Source organism: Oncorhynchus keta, chromosome 27, assembly GCF_023373465.1.
Source record: "Oncorhynchus keta strain PuntledgeMale-10-30-2019 chromosome 27, Oket_V2, whole genome shotgun sequence".
Lineage (NCBI taxonomy): Eukaryota > Metazoa > Chordata > Actinopteri > Salmoniformes > Salmonidae > Oncorhynchus > Oncorhynchus keta.
The window spans coordinates 20,920,819-20,938,908 of record NC_068447.1 but is presented as its reverse complement, the minus strand read 5'-3'; the positions used below and the strand labels follow the sequence as shown (position 1 = coordinate 20,938,908).

The 18,090-nt window shown below is 41.5% G+C and overlaps 1 protein-coding gene across 4 annotated transcripts in view; it reads right to left on the bottom strand.

Moving 5' to 3' along the window:
* The window catches only part of LOC118359601 (poly(rC)-binding protein 4-like), a 64,904-nt gene extending 52,412 nt beyond the window's left edge, over nt 1-12,492 (bottom strand). The window contains exons 1-2 of one of the 4 annotated variants that reach the window (XM_035738125.2): nt 12,315-12,492; nt 12,068-12,190 (exon numbers count right to left, since the gene is read on the bottom strand). The gene's annotated coding sequence lies outside the window, so the exon portion shown is untranslated. The other 3 variants (XM_035738126.2, XM_035738127.1, XM_052481910.1) reach the window with 3 other exon arrangements.
* Between the last annotated feature and the right edge of the window lie 5,598 nt (nt 12,493-18,090).

Genomic DNA, 18,090 nt, shown 5'->3' with positions numbered 1-18,090 from the left:
TCAAAATAACCTATTTCACACAACCAAACCTGATTTGATATGTTCTGTGTCAGCAGCATGTCTGTAGCTGCAGCTGTACACAGCCTTCAGCGATGTCAGGGCCATGCCCAGACATATTCCGCATAATTGGAGGAATACGTACTTAAGCAACCGGCTGGAATGGGTCAAATCTAATGCGTATGTAAAACTGAGGACAGTCTCTTTTAACCTTTTGCTGCAGTGGGCTAAATCAGGGTCATACAGTGTCGAGGGATGGCAGGACAGCTGCTTTTATCTGTCACATCTTTGATAAGCACCAAGTCATCTTAAACAAATATACTTTGAAACAAATATATGCAGCTCACACACATGGTTATGGGCTTAAAAAAAGAAGAGACCTGTACCATGTCAGATATATAATTGAAATGTATTAAATTTTGAGTTTGCATCCAAATATTACACTTCATATACATCACAGAAGATTGAAATATTACAAAATCGTTTGACATAGAATCATCGGATTTTTGGCATTAAAATAAATAAATAAACCATGTTTATTAATTATGAAAAATATAATTATATATACCTAGATTTTTTTTACCAGGTAAGTTGATAAGAACACATTCTCATTTAAAGCAACCATCTGTGGAATAGTTACAGGGGAGATGAATGAGCCAATTGGAAGCTGGGAATGATTAGGTGGCCATGATGGTATGAAGGTCAGATTGGGAATTTAGCCAGTTCACCAGGGTTAACACACCTACTCTTACGATAAGTGCCATGGGATCTTTAGTGACCACAGAGAGTCAATACAACCGTTTAACATCTCATCCAAAAGACGGCACTCTACACAGAGCAATGTCCCCAATCACTGCCCTGGGGCATTGGGATATTTTTTTAAGACCAGAGGAAAGATTGCCTCCAACTGGCCCCCCAACACCACTTCTAACAGCATCTGGTCCCCCACCTAGGGACCAACCAGGACCAACCCTGCTTAGCTTCAACAGCAAGCCAGCAGTGGGATGCAGGATGGTATGCTGCTGGCAAATAACTTTAATAACGTTCCACCCATGAGGCCACTATGTCATCTGACTGCAGGAAAGGGCTAGTAGTTATTTAAGTTTGCTCAGTATTACCAATATATTGTAAGCCCCTATGAAAACTGTGAAGCTTTTTCAGCAAAGTGGAATATAAGTCTATACTCTAGAAATAAACACTCAGTCGAGTTCTAAACTTAAAGACATTAAAGACATTCAGTTCACCCTCAAGGATGAAAATGTTACTTGAGCATGGCTGCTTTTGGCTTTCTCTCCACAGAGGGGGGAGAAAGAGAGAAGGAGAGCGAGCGAGAGAGAGACACGAGGCTGCAAAGAAACAAGAGGCTTGAAATTAAAGACCAGTGTTTGATCTCTCAGCGTCTCTGTCTCCTTCTCTGTCACTTAGACCCCTGTTTTATCTCTCAAAGTCTCTGTCACTTCTAACGGGAGGGGTCAAGCCTCGGCACAGGGGGGACTTCCTACTTCCATCCTTCCCTCTGTATCAGATCCAGCATTAATCTGGAACTGTGTCTGCCTGCCCAGCCAAACCCAGCCCCCTAGAGAGGGTTACAAGACCCCTGACTGTCTCCTACTTTAGCCAGTTTACTGCCGCAGAGAGGAGTCCAGCAGCCCTGCCCTGGTACACTGCTGGCTGGCCACCTTAGCCATATGATCCTTAGCTCACTGTGTGCTCTTACTGAAGCAGTATATTTAACATGTCATCTGAGTTCATTCTCAGGCAAGTGAAGTCAGTGAACATGTTCTCCTGTAGCAGAACCAACAGGGGATATGGGATTGATAAAAAGGTGCTATCTATCGGTTGTCCCTGTAGAAGAACCCTTTGAAGAACGCCCTTTGGTTCCAGGTAGAACCCTTTCACAGAGGGTTCTACAATAAACCCAAAAGAGTCCTACCTGGAACCAAAAAGGGTTCTCCTATAGGGTCAGCCGAATAACCCTTTTGGAACCCTTTTTTCTAAGAGCGCAGGGAATCAACGAGGGGAATGGATGCATTATGTCATTGCAACTGGTAGAGATATCAATCCATCTCCACTCTTTTGAAATACATCATCTCCTTGGAAACACATCAGATGAGATGAAGCTGGAGAGGAGAGAGTGACACCCCTTTGACACTATCATTAGAAGGGTGTGTTTGAGCTTTATAAGTATTATTAATGAGTTGGGTTGACAACTGACGCCATAAAGTCAGTATGACACTATGTCATTACATAAAATGACAGTTGTCTCTGTTTGTCAGTCTGGTGCAGTCCTGTCAGCCCTCAATCCATGCTAGCTCATGCATGTGAAACGGATTCGTCATTTGCTGGCAATTAACTGTCTGGTTGACATTCACAATATCAAACGTCTCCTGTGATGACGCCACTCGTAAGGTATTTGCTTTCAAGGCGTGTCCGATGTCAATATTAAGGAAACCATAGTTCCTCTCATTAAAGCACGAGAGAAGAGAACATCGGAAGGCAAACATCCAGATAGCTATTGATCATTAGAGAGGCCATGTTTCTGTGTTGTCAGCCCTTAGCTCTGAGTGGCTGCTTGTTCCAGACACACAGCAACACAGTGTTAGAGGCTGCAATTATGCTGGCTTTGGTTGTAGTGGGGACAGCAGTGCCAGTGCAGATGATCTCTATACTGTAGTCATCTAGCATGCTTCAGCTCTGCTCTAATGCAAACTCATCTTTTGTGAATCAGAGATCACTTCGGATGGCTTAAGAAATAGGGTAATCCTTAACTGTTGTTTAATAAAAAATGCTGATACAGACAGATTCTGTTTTGTGAAAACGGGTTCCTATCTACTAATCAGTAGTTCAACGCTAGCCTTCACTTCCAATGGCACATCTCCTATTAGAGGGCTTGTGTTTGCACCATACATCTTTCTGAATACACTTTGGCATCGTACTGAATACACTTTGGCAAGGTATTAACTCAAGCATTTATCCCACTGGACGAAGGCCATTCTCCATTTCTTCAAAATGACATTCCCCCTCTTCATCTGCTCTTTCATCCTTTCTTCCCTCCTCCCATCCTCCCGTCCTCCCATCCAGAACATGAGTCAGAGAATCTGACATCTCACTGGAGAGCAGTCAGGAGAGGAGAGAGAAGAGAGAGAGATACAAAGAGAACAAGAACGAGAGAGAGACAAAGAGAACGAGAGAAAGAGAACGATAGAGACAAAGAGAACGAGAGAAAGAGAGTGAGACAGAGAGATATATAGAGCGAGCGAGACAGAGGGGAGGAGACACAGAGATGGGGAGAGACATACACAGAAAAAAATAAGTCAAGAAAAGGAGAAGCTTGAACTGTGAAGTATGACTAGATTAACTGATCGTAAGATGGACTTTAAGTGTGGACGGACTTTTCCAGCACAGTAGACCTAGAACAAATGCTTAAGAACTTTGATTTCATTTGAGAGATAGCTTTCAGTGCTTTCAGTGTATATGTTGTTCTGAAATCTAACACAACAATTTTCCCAGAGAGGCCCAAAACAGTCAGCGAGAGACCAACTTACTTTGTAAAAGGACAAACAATACTAAAATACCTTCACATTAAATAGAATGGAATGGCATTTGGCGCCACATACTGTACATTCTAAACCTCTGCCCTCATTCAAAGTAACCTTGCATCATATTGACAATGGCATTACACCCCTCATTGGTAAAGCACACTTTGCCTCAGTTTACCTGAGAATGGCATACGTACACCAAAAAACACCATTTGCGGTGGGCTGAAACACAACGGGTTATTATTAGATAAGCTTCAAAACAAACGGAGCACAAATCCAAAAATAGTGCAGTCCATGTTAAATATTTCAGGCGCTCAGCAGCTGAGGATGGGGGAGGGATAAAAATCTCCACCCCAGCCGCCGATGCAAAAACACACGCTGATGCAGATGGCCGGTTGAAAGAGAAACCTTCACTGCCTTGTAGACTGTCTCCACAGAGCACAGCGGATTACTGCCACTAAGACTCATGCCCTTCGTATATACACACTACTCTATCCTCATCACTTACTTTTGAAGTGCTGTGGTGTGTATTGTAGCAGTTAAGCCCCCTCACTCTGGGCCTATGCACTGCTTGTAAGTCTGTCTACATAATAGTGTCTGCTGACTGATTTAAAATGGTCAAATACTGCCCTGTATAAACCATCCTCTTGGTATTGGAATTTAATCATTAAGTTGGAATTTAATTCAACTTAAGAGGTAGTAGTAGTAGTAGTAACAGTAGTAGCAGTAGTAGTAGTAGTAGTAGTAGTAGTAGTAGTAGTAGTAGTAGTAGTAGTAGTAGTAGTAGTAGTAGTAGTAGTAGTAGTAGTAGTAGTAGTAGCAGCAGCATCAGCAGTAGCCTCAGTAGCAGCAGTAGTAGTAGCAGCAGCATCAGCAGTAGCCTCAGTAGCAGCAGCAGTAGTAGTATTAGCAGCAGTAGTAGTAGTAGTACCAGTAGCAGCAGCAGCAGTAGTAGCAGCAGTAGTAGTATTAGCAGCAGCAGTAGTAGTAGTAGCAGTAGTAGTAGCAGTAGTAGTATTAGCAGCAGTAGTAGTAGTAGCAGTAGCAGTAGTAGCAGCAGTAGTAGTATTAGCAGCAGCAGTAGTAGTAGTAGCAGCAGTAGTAATAGCAGCAGTAGTAGTAGCAGCAGCAGCAGCAGTAGCAGCAGTAGTAGTAGTAGCAGCAGTAGTAGCAGCAGTAGTAGTAGCAGCAGCATTAGTAGTTGCAGTAGCAGCAGTAGTAGTAGCAGCAGCAGCAGCAGTAGTAGTATTAGCGGCAGTAGTATTAGCAGCAGTAGTAGCAGCAGCAGCAGCAGCAGTAGTAGCAGCAGCAGTAGTCGTATTAGCAGCAGTAGCAGCAGCAACAGCAGTAGTAGCATTAGCAGTATTAGTATTAGCAGCAGTAGTAGTAGTAGCAGCAGCAGTAGCAGCAGCAGTAGTAGTAATAGCAGCAGTAGCAGCAGCAACAGCAGCAGAAGCAGTATTAGTAGTAGTAGTAGCAGCAGCAGTAGCAGCAGCAGTAGTAGTATTAGCAGCAGTAGTAGTAGTAGAAGCAGCAGTAGTAGTATTAGCGGCAGTAGTAATAGTAGCAGCAGCAGTAGACGACCATGGCCGTAATCTCACCGAAAGTGTCTCATAATGAGTTGTATATGCAAAAAACACATTTCCAATTCACACGTGCGTATAATAAATATTTCTACATGTGGGAAATAGGACAAATATACGCACCCACGTAAGTATTATTATTACAAGTAGTAGTAGTAAAACAATCTGTGATTTATTTAACCAATGAACTACTCTGTAAATACCGCAGAGCAGGTTGGATTGAATTGAGCCCTTAGTGCATCTACAGAGGAGTGATGGGGTTTGGCTGTGCAGGGTGAGGAGCCTAGCAGAGACACATTAAATACAGGAAAGTGTTGTCATGGGAAACTCCCATCGGCTATGTCAGCTATTCGGGTTCATACCTGGGATAGTGAAGGGAGCAAGACTATCACGTTGCATTTCACAAAGAGTAACTCCTCATAGCCAAACAAGATGGTCTAAAAATTGAGTTGCCTTTATTGTGCACTGCTCAAGCCTTATGACAAACGGTTCACATATCAATGCATTGCAAATCGGTAGTATTTCATAGTGGAGCTCTAAAAACAAGGCTCCCACATCTTGTCAAAATATGTGCTAAAGAAAGCAGTACTTGCAACACAAAATCTATTTCCATTGAAGATGCCAAGTATGTGGGAGGAATTGGAGTTGTCGTGTCTTTACTATCATTAACTGAAGACTGATAGTTTTTATCAAAGATTCTCTATAATTAGTTATTACACGATTAGACTGATTAATCATGTAACCGTAATTACTAGGAAGTCGGGGCACCAAGGAAAAATATTCAGATTACAAAGTAATAATTTCCTAAAATAACTTTTCAGATATTTTATCTGATCAATTAGTCTTCGAATTAATTAATTATTTACTTTACCTCACGTTAGTCTCATTCCAAACGTCATAAATTATTGGTTATCTGCACAAACCCAGTCTTCACTATGAATCATCCATACATCAATTGTCTTAAATAATTGATTTATTACTAACTAAGTCATTCACAGAAATGCATAAACAAACAAACAAACAAGGTAAATGTGGTTACATGAAATGAGAATGTGCCCTAGTGGGCTAAACCGGCATGGCGGCTGACTAAGAAGTCACTACAAAGTGATAATTATAATAATTGAAATGCTAATCCTTTGCACATGAACGCTCACTCATTTGGGAACAATTGCAATCAATATATATATTTACGCTCTGTGTGTCGTCTTGATCGCTGGTGAAAAGTTAATTTATTTTGTAGAATTGTCCGTCTCTCTCCCTCTCTCTCTGTCGTGGTTAGAGGAGATAGTTCAGAGTGACATTCGTTATATTATGGATGTTTCGGCGGGTGTCGTTTTTCACGTTCAATGATACCGAATTCCTAGCTGCAGACTAGTAATTAATATCAAAGACTTGTTCTTATTCTGTCGGTATCGATAGTCTAAGAGTTGAATCACGTGGTATGGTTAAAAGATGCAGCAATGGTCTACAACCTTTGTCCTCGTAATGGAGAAAAACATGGTCTGCAACCTTCAGCCATTTCGTAATTGAGGTAAGCTTGGTCTGCTGATCGAAAACCCGAGTGGGGGTTTTATTCGGAAGGCTCCTGGCTGTCCCAGGAGGCCTGACCCTAACTGGGCTCAGGGGCGGTCCTCTGATTTAGTTCAAATCAAAAGGGAATTGTATTTTTCTTCATTAAACAGTCCAAAATCATATTACACAATTATGCAAACATTATCATACTCACTCATTCATCTTATACAACAATTAGATGTAAACCTCATATCTGAGGCTATTATATAAACAGCATTATGGTAATGTAGCCGATCTTTTATACTTTCTCCGGAACATGAAATTTGTTCGTACCTCAAGTTCTGTGAGGTGGAAGGATTTCCTTTGTCCTCTGAAAATTTACTCTCTCTATACTGTGTGTCCATGGGGAGATCCTCAGGAATTTACGACGTCTCTCTGACCACAGCAACCTAGTTGAAGGAGGAAAGGGGGAGGCAGGGAGAGGGGGACGGGGCTTGCTATACCCTAAAGAGGCCAACGTCACTAGTCTACACCTAGTGTACAAAACATTAAGAACACCTTCCTAATATTGTGTTCCACACTAACAAACACAGGTTAATGGACTTACGGTAAATACGAGTTAATTGCTACAAGGGTTTTTGCCTCAAATACACAGAGAAAAAAATATGTGTAATATGAAAACCCCTGTGACAACAAATAATACAAGACTGAACATAACTGACTGTAACTATTAAAGTTCTGCTGTCACGTGAACAGATTCGAACCATTATATTTTAATACAAGTCAACAGTCTGGACATAATGAGGGATAGAACAATAAAAAACAATTGATTATAAACTGGGTGGTTCGAGCCCTGAATGCTGATTGGCTGACAGCTGTGGTATATCAGACCGTATACCACAGGTATGACAAAATATTTATTTTTACTGCTCTAATTACGTTGGTAACCAGTTTATAATAGAAATAAGGCACCTCAGGGGTTTATGGTATATGGCCAATATACCATGGCTAAGGGCTGTATCCAGGGAGTCCGCATTGTGTCATGCAAAAAGAACAGTCCATAGCCGTGGTATATTGGCATATACCACACCCCTTCGTGTCTTATTGATTAAATTGAATCTTTAATTAAAATCTGTATGACTCAGTTTAGCTTGTATCGCTTTCACCTAATGAGCCTGCATCCTTAAAAACAAATCCCCTCAAGACCTACACATTCTGTCACGCCTTGGTCTTAGTATTTTGTGTTTTCGTTATACATTTGGTCAGGCCAGGGTGTGACATGGGTTTATTTTGTTGTGTTTCGTATTGGGGTGTCTAGATTAGGCTTGGCTGCCTGAGGCGGTTCTCAATTAGAGTCAGGTGATTCCCGTTGTCTCTGATTGGGAACCATATTTAGGTAGCCTAGGTTTCACTGTGTGTTTTGTGGGTGATTGTTCCTGTCTCTGTGTTTGTTGTCACAAGATAGGCTGTATAGGTTTTCACGTTTCGTTTGTTGTTTTGTAATCGTCATTATTTGAATTAAAGAACATGAGTAACCACCACGTCGCATTTTGGTCCGACTCTCTTTCGACAGACGAACGCCGTTACACATTCCTTCTCCTCCTTTTCTGAAACACTATTAAAGAGATTCTCTGGAAGAAAACAGTCTCTTTCAAACTAGGGATTTCGTGTCTTATTGAGATAAAACAGTAATTCTTCAGAAAGATTATCCATGTATGAACTACACATTGACACATCCAGCCCAAAGCGGGAGGTTTAAAAAGTACTTTCTTAGTCACCAAAGCACCGGAGCATGTCTTTAACCAGTCACCATACAGATGGCCATGGTCTGCAGCTTACGATAATTAAGCAGAGCTACTGTCTACTGTACTGTATAGCATTACAGAGACCTTGATGACTTCATTCCCATTTACTGGGACAGTACTTTTTCTCCCTGACGGTGCAGGCAGGGCCTGGTTGTAAATGAGGAAGGGTATTAGCAATTCCCAGCCTTTGGAGAAGCATGTGTCAGGCCTAGAGTCTGTTATTTATGAGTCCTCTCAGCCCTCAGCCCTTCCTCTGCTGCTGCTGCTGCAGAGATGCTGCTTGGGATTCATTATTGAAGAGGCCCTTCCACTCCTTATTAGATCTTTGATTTTTGGAGTGCATTAAGGAATTACATTCAGACTGAGAGCGTCAGCCATGCCTGATGGTCTCTCTCCCTCCCCCTCTCTCTACCGTCTCTCTTTCAGAAACAGACAGACATACAGGCACGGAAAACATTATCCTTCTCTCTGTCTTTCTCTCTCTCTCCCTCCCACTCACAAACAAACACACACACGCATGAACATACACAGACACACACACACAGTTCTGTCCTTTATTGATCCTCACGATCTGCCAGGGAGAGTCTGGCTCACGTATCTCTATGGGGGTATTCTATCCTATCCACATATTCCCTCAATGAACAAACATCCCTGGCAGAGAATGATTTAAATCAGGAGCTAATACTGTGTTTTCTATGTTGGCACACTATATAAGCATGCATTAATAACAGGTCACTCTCAAAAATGAGGATCTAAACCTCAAGAGATCTCCTGGTACAATTAGATCATGTTAAAAATGCAGCTTGCAGAAAGATGAGATAAAATAGATAGAGAAAGGTAATCCAGATGACTGATATAGGATCATTGATATGCATGATTTATGTCTCTCGTCATACAGATTTCCAGCAGTGTAGGATTTACCAAGCTGAAAACAGACACAAAAACAGAATACAGGAAGCTCTGTTCATCTCCAATTGCACCAGGGAGTGTTGGTTTGTACCAAGCTTTCTCTAATCAGACGATCCACATGTGGATGTTATTTCATTGACCTTATTGTCCTGGAAAGTCCATGGTGATTGACCCACTGAAATCCAATGGTGCCTTTTGTGCTATGATTGGCCTAACTTACTAGGTGTGGACGTCCTTGATACATCTGATAAACACACACACAATGTCATAGAAAAATAAATCATCAACATTTTAGAGGACTTTGAACAGTATTAAATATCCTGTTTGTGCGAAGGCTTCAGTATGAGATCCAGACCTCTAATGCCAACGTCAAGCTGATTGTTGATATTGGTAGCAGCATTGCCACATTTGAACCAAGGCCAGATTATAAATGTAAGTGAATGCTCAAATATCACTACAACATTTTCAAATCTAACTAGGGATTTTGTACACGCCTGACTGTGACTGTTCACTGTAATGCTTCTGCTGGATTACAATTCTCCTAAATGGAAAAAGGTTGAAGAAGGTTGAGAAATAGTGAGCCTACAGCACAATGAAACAAATGATGGTTGACACACACACACACACACACACACACACACACACACACACACACACACACACACACACACACACACACACACACACACACACACACACACACACACACACACACACACACACACACACACACACACACAATATAACACTATCGTCCTGTGTATTTCAGAGAATCCACTACATCAGAATTGCTGATTAAAATAAATACTTGGTATAAAACAATTGCATGAGTCAAATGATGAGTGTTTTTGGTAGCTTGTTCTGTACACAATAACCCTGTTTGTTACCCCTAGTTGTACCTAGTTAGGCTATACAAAAAACTCTTGCAATTCTCTCTCTGCTTAGGAGAATGCCAAGAGTGTGCAAAGCTGTCATCAAGGCAAAGGGTGGCGACTTTGAAGAATCTCAAATATAAAATATATTTTGATTTGTTTAACACTTTTTTGGTTACTACATGATTCCATGTAATTTCATAGTTTTGATGTCTTCACTATTATTCACTATTATTTGATTTCTTCACACTTCCCTGTTATTCACATTTATTCTACAATGTAGAAAATAGTCAAACTAAAGAAAACCCATAGAATGAGTAGGTGAGTCCAAACATTTGACAGGTACTGTATAAACGTAACATGCAAACATATCAATGATTTTACTGAGTTACAGTTCATGTAAGGAAATCAGTCAATTTAAATGAATTAATTAGGCCCTAATCTATGGATTTTACATGACTGGGAATGGGCACAGCTATGAGTGGCCTGGGAAGGCATAGGCCCACACACTTGGAAACAAGGCCCACCCACTGGGGAGCCAGGCCCAGCCAATCAGAATTTAGTTTTTTATTACAGACAGAAATACTCCTCAGTTCCATCAGCTGTCCAGGTGGCTTGTCTCAGACGATCCCGCAGGTGAATAGGCCAGATGTGGAGGTTCTGGGCTGGTGTGTTTATACGTGGTCTGCTGTTGTGAGGCTGGTTGGACACACTGACAAATTCTCTAAAACAACGTTGGAGGCGGCTTATAGTAGATCAATTAACATTCAATTCTCTGGCACCAGCTCTGGTGGACATTCCTGCAGTCAGCAGGCCAATTGCAAGCTTCCTCAAAATTTGTGGCATTTTATTGTGTGACAAAACTGCACATTTTAGATTGGCCTTTTATTGTCCGCAGCACAAGATGCACCTGTGTAATGATCATGCTGTTTAATCAGCTTCTTGATATGCCACACATGTCAGGTGGATGGATTATCTTGGCAAAGGAGAAATGCTCACTAACAGGGATGTAAACAAATTTGTCCACTAAATTTGAGAGAAATAATATTTTTGTGCATATGGAAAATTGATGGGATCTTTCATTTCACCTCATGAAACATGGATGAACACTTTACATGTTGCGTTTATCTTTTTGTATAAAAATACATATGTGCCAAAATCAAATTCTGATGGTGGAATCTGAAGTCGAGTTTTTCTTGGCGCACTTCACTATACATTTGGGTCAACTCATTATTCTTTCAGTCCAGCCAGAGACCTATCTTTGTGTAGCTAGAACTGGCCTAGGCAGCTGGGTCATCTTTCATTATCATAAAGACGTCTATTAACAAGGGGCCAATTGTCTCCTCATTCCCAATAAACTAGCCTACTGTTGTTCATTGAACGCATCTGTCGGGATCGCAGCATATGTCGTGGAGTTCAGGCCAAAAGCAGTGTCTTTACATAACAACAACCATTTCAGGTTTCTTTGAATACTGTGTGTGCAACACATTTCTATCGTAGAAACAATTTTAAAAAAAGGTGTAATTGTAATGTCTAAAAATGCCTCGACCACATTTATGCTAGACTATAAAAATGTAATAATAAATACCATGATAGTCAGACAAAGAAAGGTGTTCTGTCATTTATTTAATATATTATTTGGTAACATAGGCATAGGCTACATGAATGGTCCAATATACAACTCAAGGGAGTTTTCTATCACTAATTGAAATGGTTCAGCATTTGAGAAAAGGAAGAAGACACAGCAATTCATTACATGAGAGGTGTTTGAAGTTGAACAAATCACTGCACATTCACCAGAAAAATAACAAGTGACCGCTTGAATCAATAATACAAAAGTCGTATCTTACCTGATAACATGCAGGGTCGTCAAGATTTCCTCTAAAGTATCCCCATGAATCTTTAAAAACCGAGATTTGCATCCACATTAGATTCCACAGTGTGCTGATACGGATTCTCCTCCCTGTATCACGCTGAAAGAATAAAACAGGACTGAGTACAAGACGCCTGTGCGTGGAGAGTAGGACGGCTCGATGGTGCGTGATGCATGCGGCTCAAAACGAATGACAGACTACCCTTCCGGACCGCTATGCTTACCAAGGTGAAGGTTTCAGTGAGTACCCTACAGTGCACTCTGGGTAAAAGACTCTGCCCAACTATCTAACCACTCCTGACTCCGCTGGTGATCTGTTCCCCCGAGCCTGTGTGATGGCTATCCCATGGGACCCCTGCATAAATTCGGGGACATCTCACGCTTCCCGCTGTGCGTCGTTTGACCAATCAGGCTTTTCGATTGATGGGACCCCAATAGTCTCGCATGTTGAATAGGATGGGTTTTAAAATCTACTTCGTCATAAATGACAATAACTGTCACCTTTGAATAGCTTCATATAGCTCATGGGAAGTAATGATTCATACTGTATGGAAATTGGGACCAGTGCCCATCAGTTCACAAGGCTTACTTGATGGCTTGCATTCTGTTGATGTAAAAAAGCTTTTGCGAAGTTAAAAATAGTAAAAGGGTTGTGGAGGTTTGTTGTGTGCGGTCCAGAATTATGGCTGTGCTATCATACTATTTGCCCTCATATACTGCCATCTAGTGAATGGCTTAGCTTTTGTTTTGAAAAATGTCTACGCAAATTGCACTGTAACTTGTTATTCTGCTAGAACAATAACATTTCATTGCACATTCTTAATTTGCTATGGTTCAAGTTAGAGAGTTACTATATGATATGGACTTAAATTATGTTGTTTAATGATGTTTAACTCTGTGGAATGTGATTTCATATCAAATAAAATTATATTGGTCGTGTACATATATTTTGCAGATGTTATCTATCGCAGGTCCAGCTAAATGCTTATGATTCTTGCTCCAACAGTGAAACATACCTAGCAAGTAACGTTAGCAATACATTAAGAAATTAAGAAATATCAGAACAAACAACATCAGAGTCCAAAATAAATAAATACATAAATATATATATATTCAAGGGTTTTAATTTTTCAACAATTTTCTACATTGTAGTATAATAGTGAATAAATCAAAACTATGAAATAACACAAATGGAATCATGTAGTAACCAAAAAAGTGTTTAAAAAATCTAAATATACATCACATCTGTCACGACTTCCGCCGAAGTCACTGTGGTAGCCATGCTGGTTAAGTGTGCCTTGAATTCTAAATAAATCACAGACAGTGTCACCAGCAAAGCACCATCAAAAATCTCACATTTGGACTCATCAGACAAAAGGACAGATTTCCACCAGTCTAATGTCCGTTGCTGTCACTAGTCCGACCGAGGGTGTTTCCCCTTCCCGGGCGGGTGGAGCTGGGCGGTCGTCGTCACCGGCCTATTAGCTGCCACTGATTGTTTTTCCTCCCCCTCCTTGTATGTTTAGTGGTAGCACCTGTTCAGGTTAATTAGTTTGTCTTTATTAGACAGCCGGCCCGCCTGGTTGTTGTGCGGGATTATTTCAATGTAACATTCGGCTCTGTTGTAAAGGTACCTGTTAGTGCCTGGTCGTGATTTTTTTCCATTGTATTTTTTGATTCCCTGTGGTTGGGAACGTAACTTTTGAGCACCCTGTGGTGCGTTGGTGCTATTAAAATACGCACAGCATTGAACTCTGTCTCCTGCATTTGACTCCACACCCACAACACCTGGAGCATTACAGTTGCTCCTGTTTCTTGGCCCAAGCAAGTCTTATCTTCTTATTGGTGTCCTTTAGTAGTTGTTTCTTTGCAGCAATTCAAACCACAAAGGCCTAATTCAAGCAGTCACCTCTGTACAGTTGATGTTTAGATGTGTCTCTACTTGAACTCTGTAAAGAATTAATTTGGGCTGCAATTTCTGAGGCTGGTAACTCTAATGAACTTGTCCTCTGCAGCAGAGGTAACTCTTTTTAATTTTTTATTTCACCTTTATTTAACCAGGTAGGCTTGTTGAGAGCAAGTACTCATTTACAACTGCGACCTGGCCAAGATAAAGCGAAGCAGTGAGACACAAACAATAGCACGGAGTTACACATGGAATAAACAAACGTATAGTCAATAATACAATAGAAAAATACTATATACAGTGTGTGCAAATGAGGTAGGATAAGGGAGGTAAGGCAATAAATAGGCCATTGTGGTAAAAATAATTACAGTATAGCAATTAAACAATGGGGTGATAGATGTGCAGAAGATGAGTGTGCAAGTAGAGATACTGGGGTGCAAAGGAGCATAATAAATAACAGTATGGGGATGAGGGAGTTGGATGGGCTATTTACAGATGGGCTATGTACAGGTGCAGTGATCTGTGAGCTGCTCTGACAGCTGGTGCTTAAAGCTAGTGAGGGAGATATTAGTCTCCAGCGTCAGTGATTTTTACAGTTCGTTCCAGTCATTGGCAGCAGACAACTGGAAGGAAAGATGGCCGATAGAGGACTTGGCTTTGGGGGATGACCAGTGAAATATACCTGCTGGAGCGCGTGCTACCGGTCGGTGCTGCTATGGTGACCAGTGAGCTGAGATAAGGCGGGGCTTTACCTAGCAAAGACTTATAGATGGCCTGGAGCCAGTGGGTTTAGCAACGAATATGAAGCGAGGGCCAGCCAACGAGAGCATACAGGTCGCAGTGGTGGGTAGTATATGGGGCTTTGGTGACAAAATGGATGGCACTGTGATCGACTGCATCCAATTTGCTGAGTAGAGTGTTGGAGAGATATTTTTTAAATGACATCGCCGAAGTCGAGGATTGGTAGGATTAACAGTTTTACGAGGGTATGTTGGGCAGCATGAGTGAAGGATGCTTTGTTGCGAAATAGGATGCCGATTCTAGATTGAATTTTGGATTGGAGATGCTTAATGTCTGGAAGGTCTGGAAGGAGAGCTTACAGTCTAACCAGAGAACCTAGGTATTTGTAGTTGTCCACATATTCTAAGTCAGAACCGTCCAGAGTAGTGATGCTGGACGGGCTGGCAGGTGTGGGCAGCGATTGGTTGAAGAGCATGCATTTATTTTTACTTGCATTTTAGAGCAGTTGCAGCCCACGGAAGGAGAGTTGTATGGCATTGAAGCTTGTCTTGAGGTTAGTTAACAAAGTGTCCAAAGAAGGTCCAGAAGTATAGAGAATGGTGTCGTCTGTGTAGAGGTGGATCAGAGAATCACCAGCAGCAAGAGTGACATCATTCATGTATACAGAGAAAAGAGTCGGCCCGAGGATTGAATCTTGTTGCACCCCCATAGAGACTGCCAGAGGTCCGGACAACAGGCCCTCCGACTTGACACATTGAACTCTGTCTGAGAAGTAGTTGGAGAACTGGGCGAGGCAGTCATTTGAGAAACCAAGGCTGTTGAGTCTGCCGATAAGAATGTGGTGATTGACAGGGTCGAAAGCCTTGGCCAGGCTGATGAATACAGCTGCACAGTATTGTCTCTTATCGATGGCGGTCTTCTTTTCCTGTGCGGTCCTCATTTGCATCATAGTCTTCTTGATTGACCTTCATGTCTTAAAACTATTGATGAACTGTTGTTTCTCTTTGCTCATTTGAGCTGTTCGTGCAATAAAATGGACTTGGTTTCCTATGGCGGTCCTCATGGGAGCCAGTTGCATCATAGTGCTTGAGGGTTTTTGCGACTGCCCTTGAAGAAACTTTCAAAGTTCTTGAAAATATCCGGATTGATTGACCTTCATGTCTTAAAACTATTGATGAACTGTTGTTTCTCTTTGCTCATTTGAGCTGTTCGTGCAATAAAATGGACTTGGTCTTTTATTAAATAGGGCTATCTTCTGTATACCACCCCTACCTTGTCACAACACAACTGATTGGTTCAAGCGCATTTAGAAGGAAAGAAATTCCACAGATGAACTTTTAGCAATGTGCACCTGTTAATTGAAATGCATTCCAGATGACTATCTCATGAAGCTGGTTGAGAGAATGCCAAGAGTGTGCAAAGATGTCATCAAGGCAAAGGTTGGCTACTTTGAATAATCTCAACTGTATTTTGATTTGTTTAACACTTTTTTGGTTACTGCATTATTCCATATTGTTATTTCGTAATTGTAATATCTTCACTATTATTCTACAATGTAGAAATTGAATGAGTAGGCGTGTCCAAACTTTTGACTGGTACTGTATATACACACCAGACTATGACATTACTCGTTCTGATCATTTATTTTGGAATTTGTGTGTGTGTGTGTGTGTGTTTATGGATGTATATAATGGTGTGTAGACAGTATGCATAGTATATGACTAGGAAAGGTGTGTAGAGCAGTAGTTATATATGATGACCCATTACTAGAATACAGTATATCTCGTCATGGTAACTCTGTGTACACAAATCTCCATCAATAAAATGCTATTGTGTTCGTTGTCCATAGCTTATGCCTGCCCACCGCCACCAAGGAGCACTCTGTTCACAACGTTGACATCAGCAAACTACTCACCTACATGTCGCCATTCAGCTGCCATCTGCCCTGTACAGTTGAAACCGGGATTCATCCATAAAGAGTACACTTCTCCAGTGTGCCAGTGGCCATCGAAGGTGAGCATTTGCCCACTGAAGTCGGTTGCGACGCCGAACTGCATTCAGGTCAAGACCTTGGTGAGGACGACGAGCACGCAGATGAGCTGCTCTGAGACAGTTTCTGAGAGTTTGTGAAGAAATTCTTTGATTGTGCAAATCCACAGATTCGTCAGCTCTCCGGGTGGCTGGTCTCAGACGATTCTGCAAGTGAAGAAGCCAGATGTGGAGGTTCTGAGCTGGCGTGGTTACATGGTTACATGAGGTTGTAAAGGCCAGTTGGACGTACTGCCAAATTCTCTAAAATGACATTGGCTTATAATAGGGAAATGAACATTGCATCTTTGTCAAAAGCTCTGGTGGACATTCCTACAGTCAGCATGCCCATTGCATACTTCCTCAAAACTTGAGACATCTGTGGTATTGTGTTGTGTGACGAAACTGCACATTTTAGAGTGGCCTTTTATTGTGCCCAGCACAAGATGCACCTGTTTGATGATCATGCTGTTTAATCAACTTCTTGGTATGCCACACCTGTCAGATGGATTTTGGATGGATTATCTTGGCAAAGGAGAAATGCTCACTAACAGGGATCTAAACAAATTTGTGTGCAAAAATTGAGGTAAATATGCCTTTAGTGCTTATGGAACATTTCTGGGATCATTTATTTCAGATCATGAAACATGGGACGAACACTTTACACGTTGCGTAGATATTATTGTTCAGTATATGAAGTGGGTAAAACAGTATGTAAACATTATTCAAGTAACCAGTGTACAATGACTATGTACAAAGGGCAGCTGTCTCTAAGAATCAGGGTAGAGTACCGGGTGGTAGTTGTCTAGTAAGAGTGACTAAGTTTAGGGCAGGGAACTGGGCGGAGGCCAGCTATAGTGGTGACTATTTAACAGTCTGATGGCCTTGAGATATAAGCTAATTTTCCATCTCTCGGTCCCAGCTTTGATGTACCTGTACTTTCGCCGCCTTCTAGATGGTCGTGGTTCCTTGATGATCTTCTTGGCCTTCCTGGTGACAGGTCAGCAGCTAAACTAAAATCTCAGTTGTTTCCATTTTGCCAAAATGCACATAGGGCAGTCATACATTTTCAGTCTTCTCTGTAATGGCTTAGTAATATCTTGACTGGGACGCATGACATAGCAGCCTCTGTCTGTCCCTGTCGGTCTCCCTCAGTCAGTGGAATACCTGGGTAATTGGAAGACGACAGCTTAATTTATTTAACTGATTACACACCGACACACTCTGCTTCAGATGTGGAACTTCAGTGCTCACTTTGTGACTAAGAAATGGTTGTTGAGTGTATATTAAAATTAGTCAATGTCAACAGTTTGTGGAATTTTGAA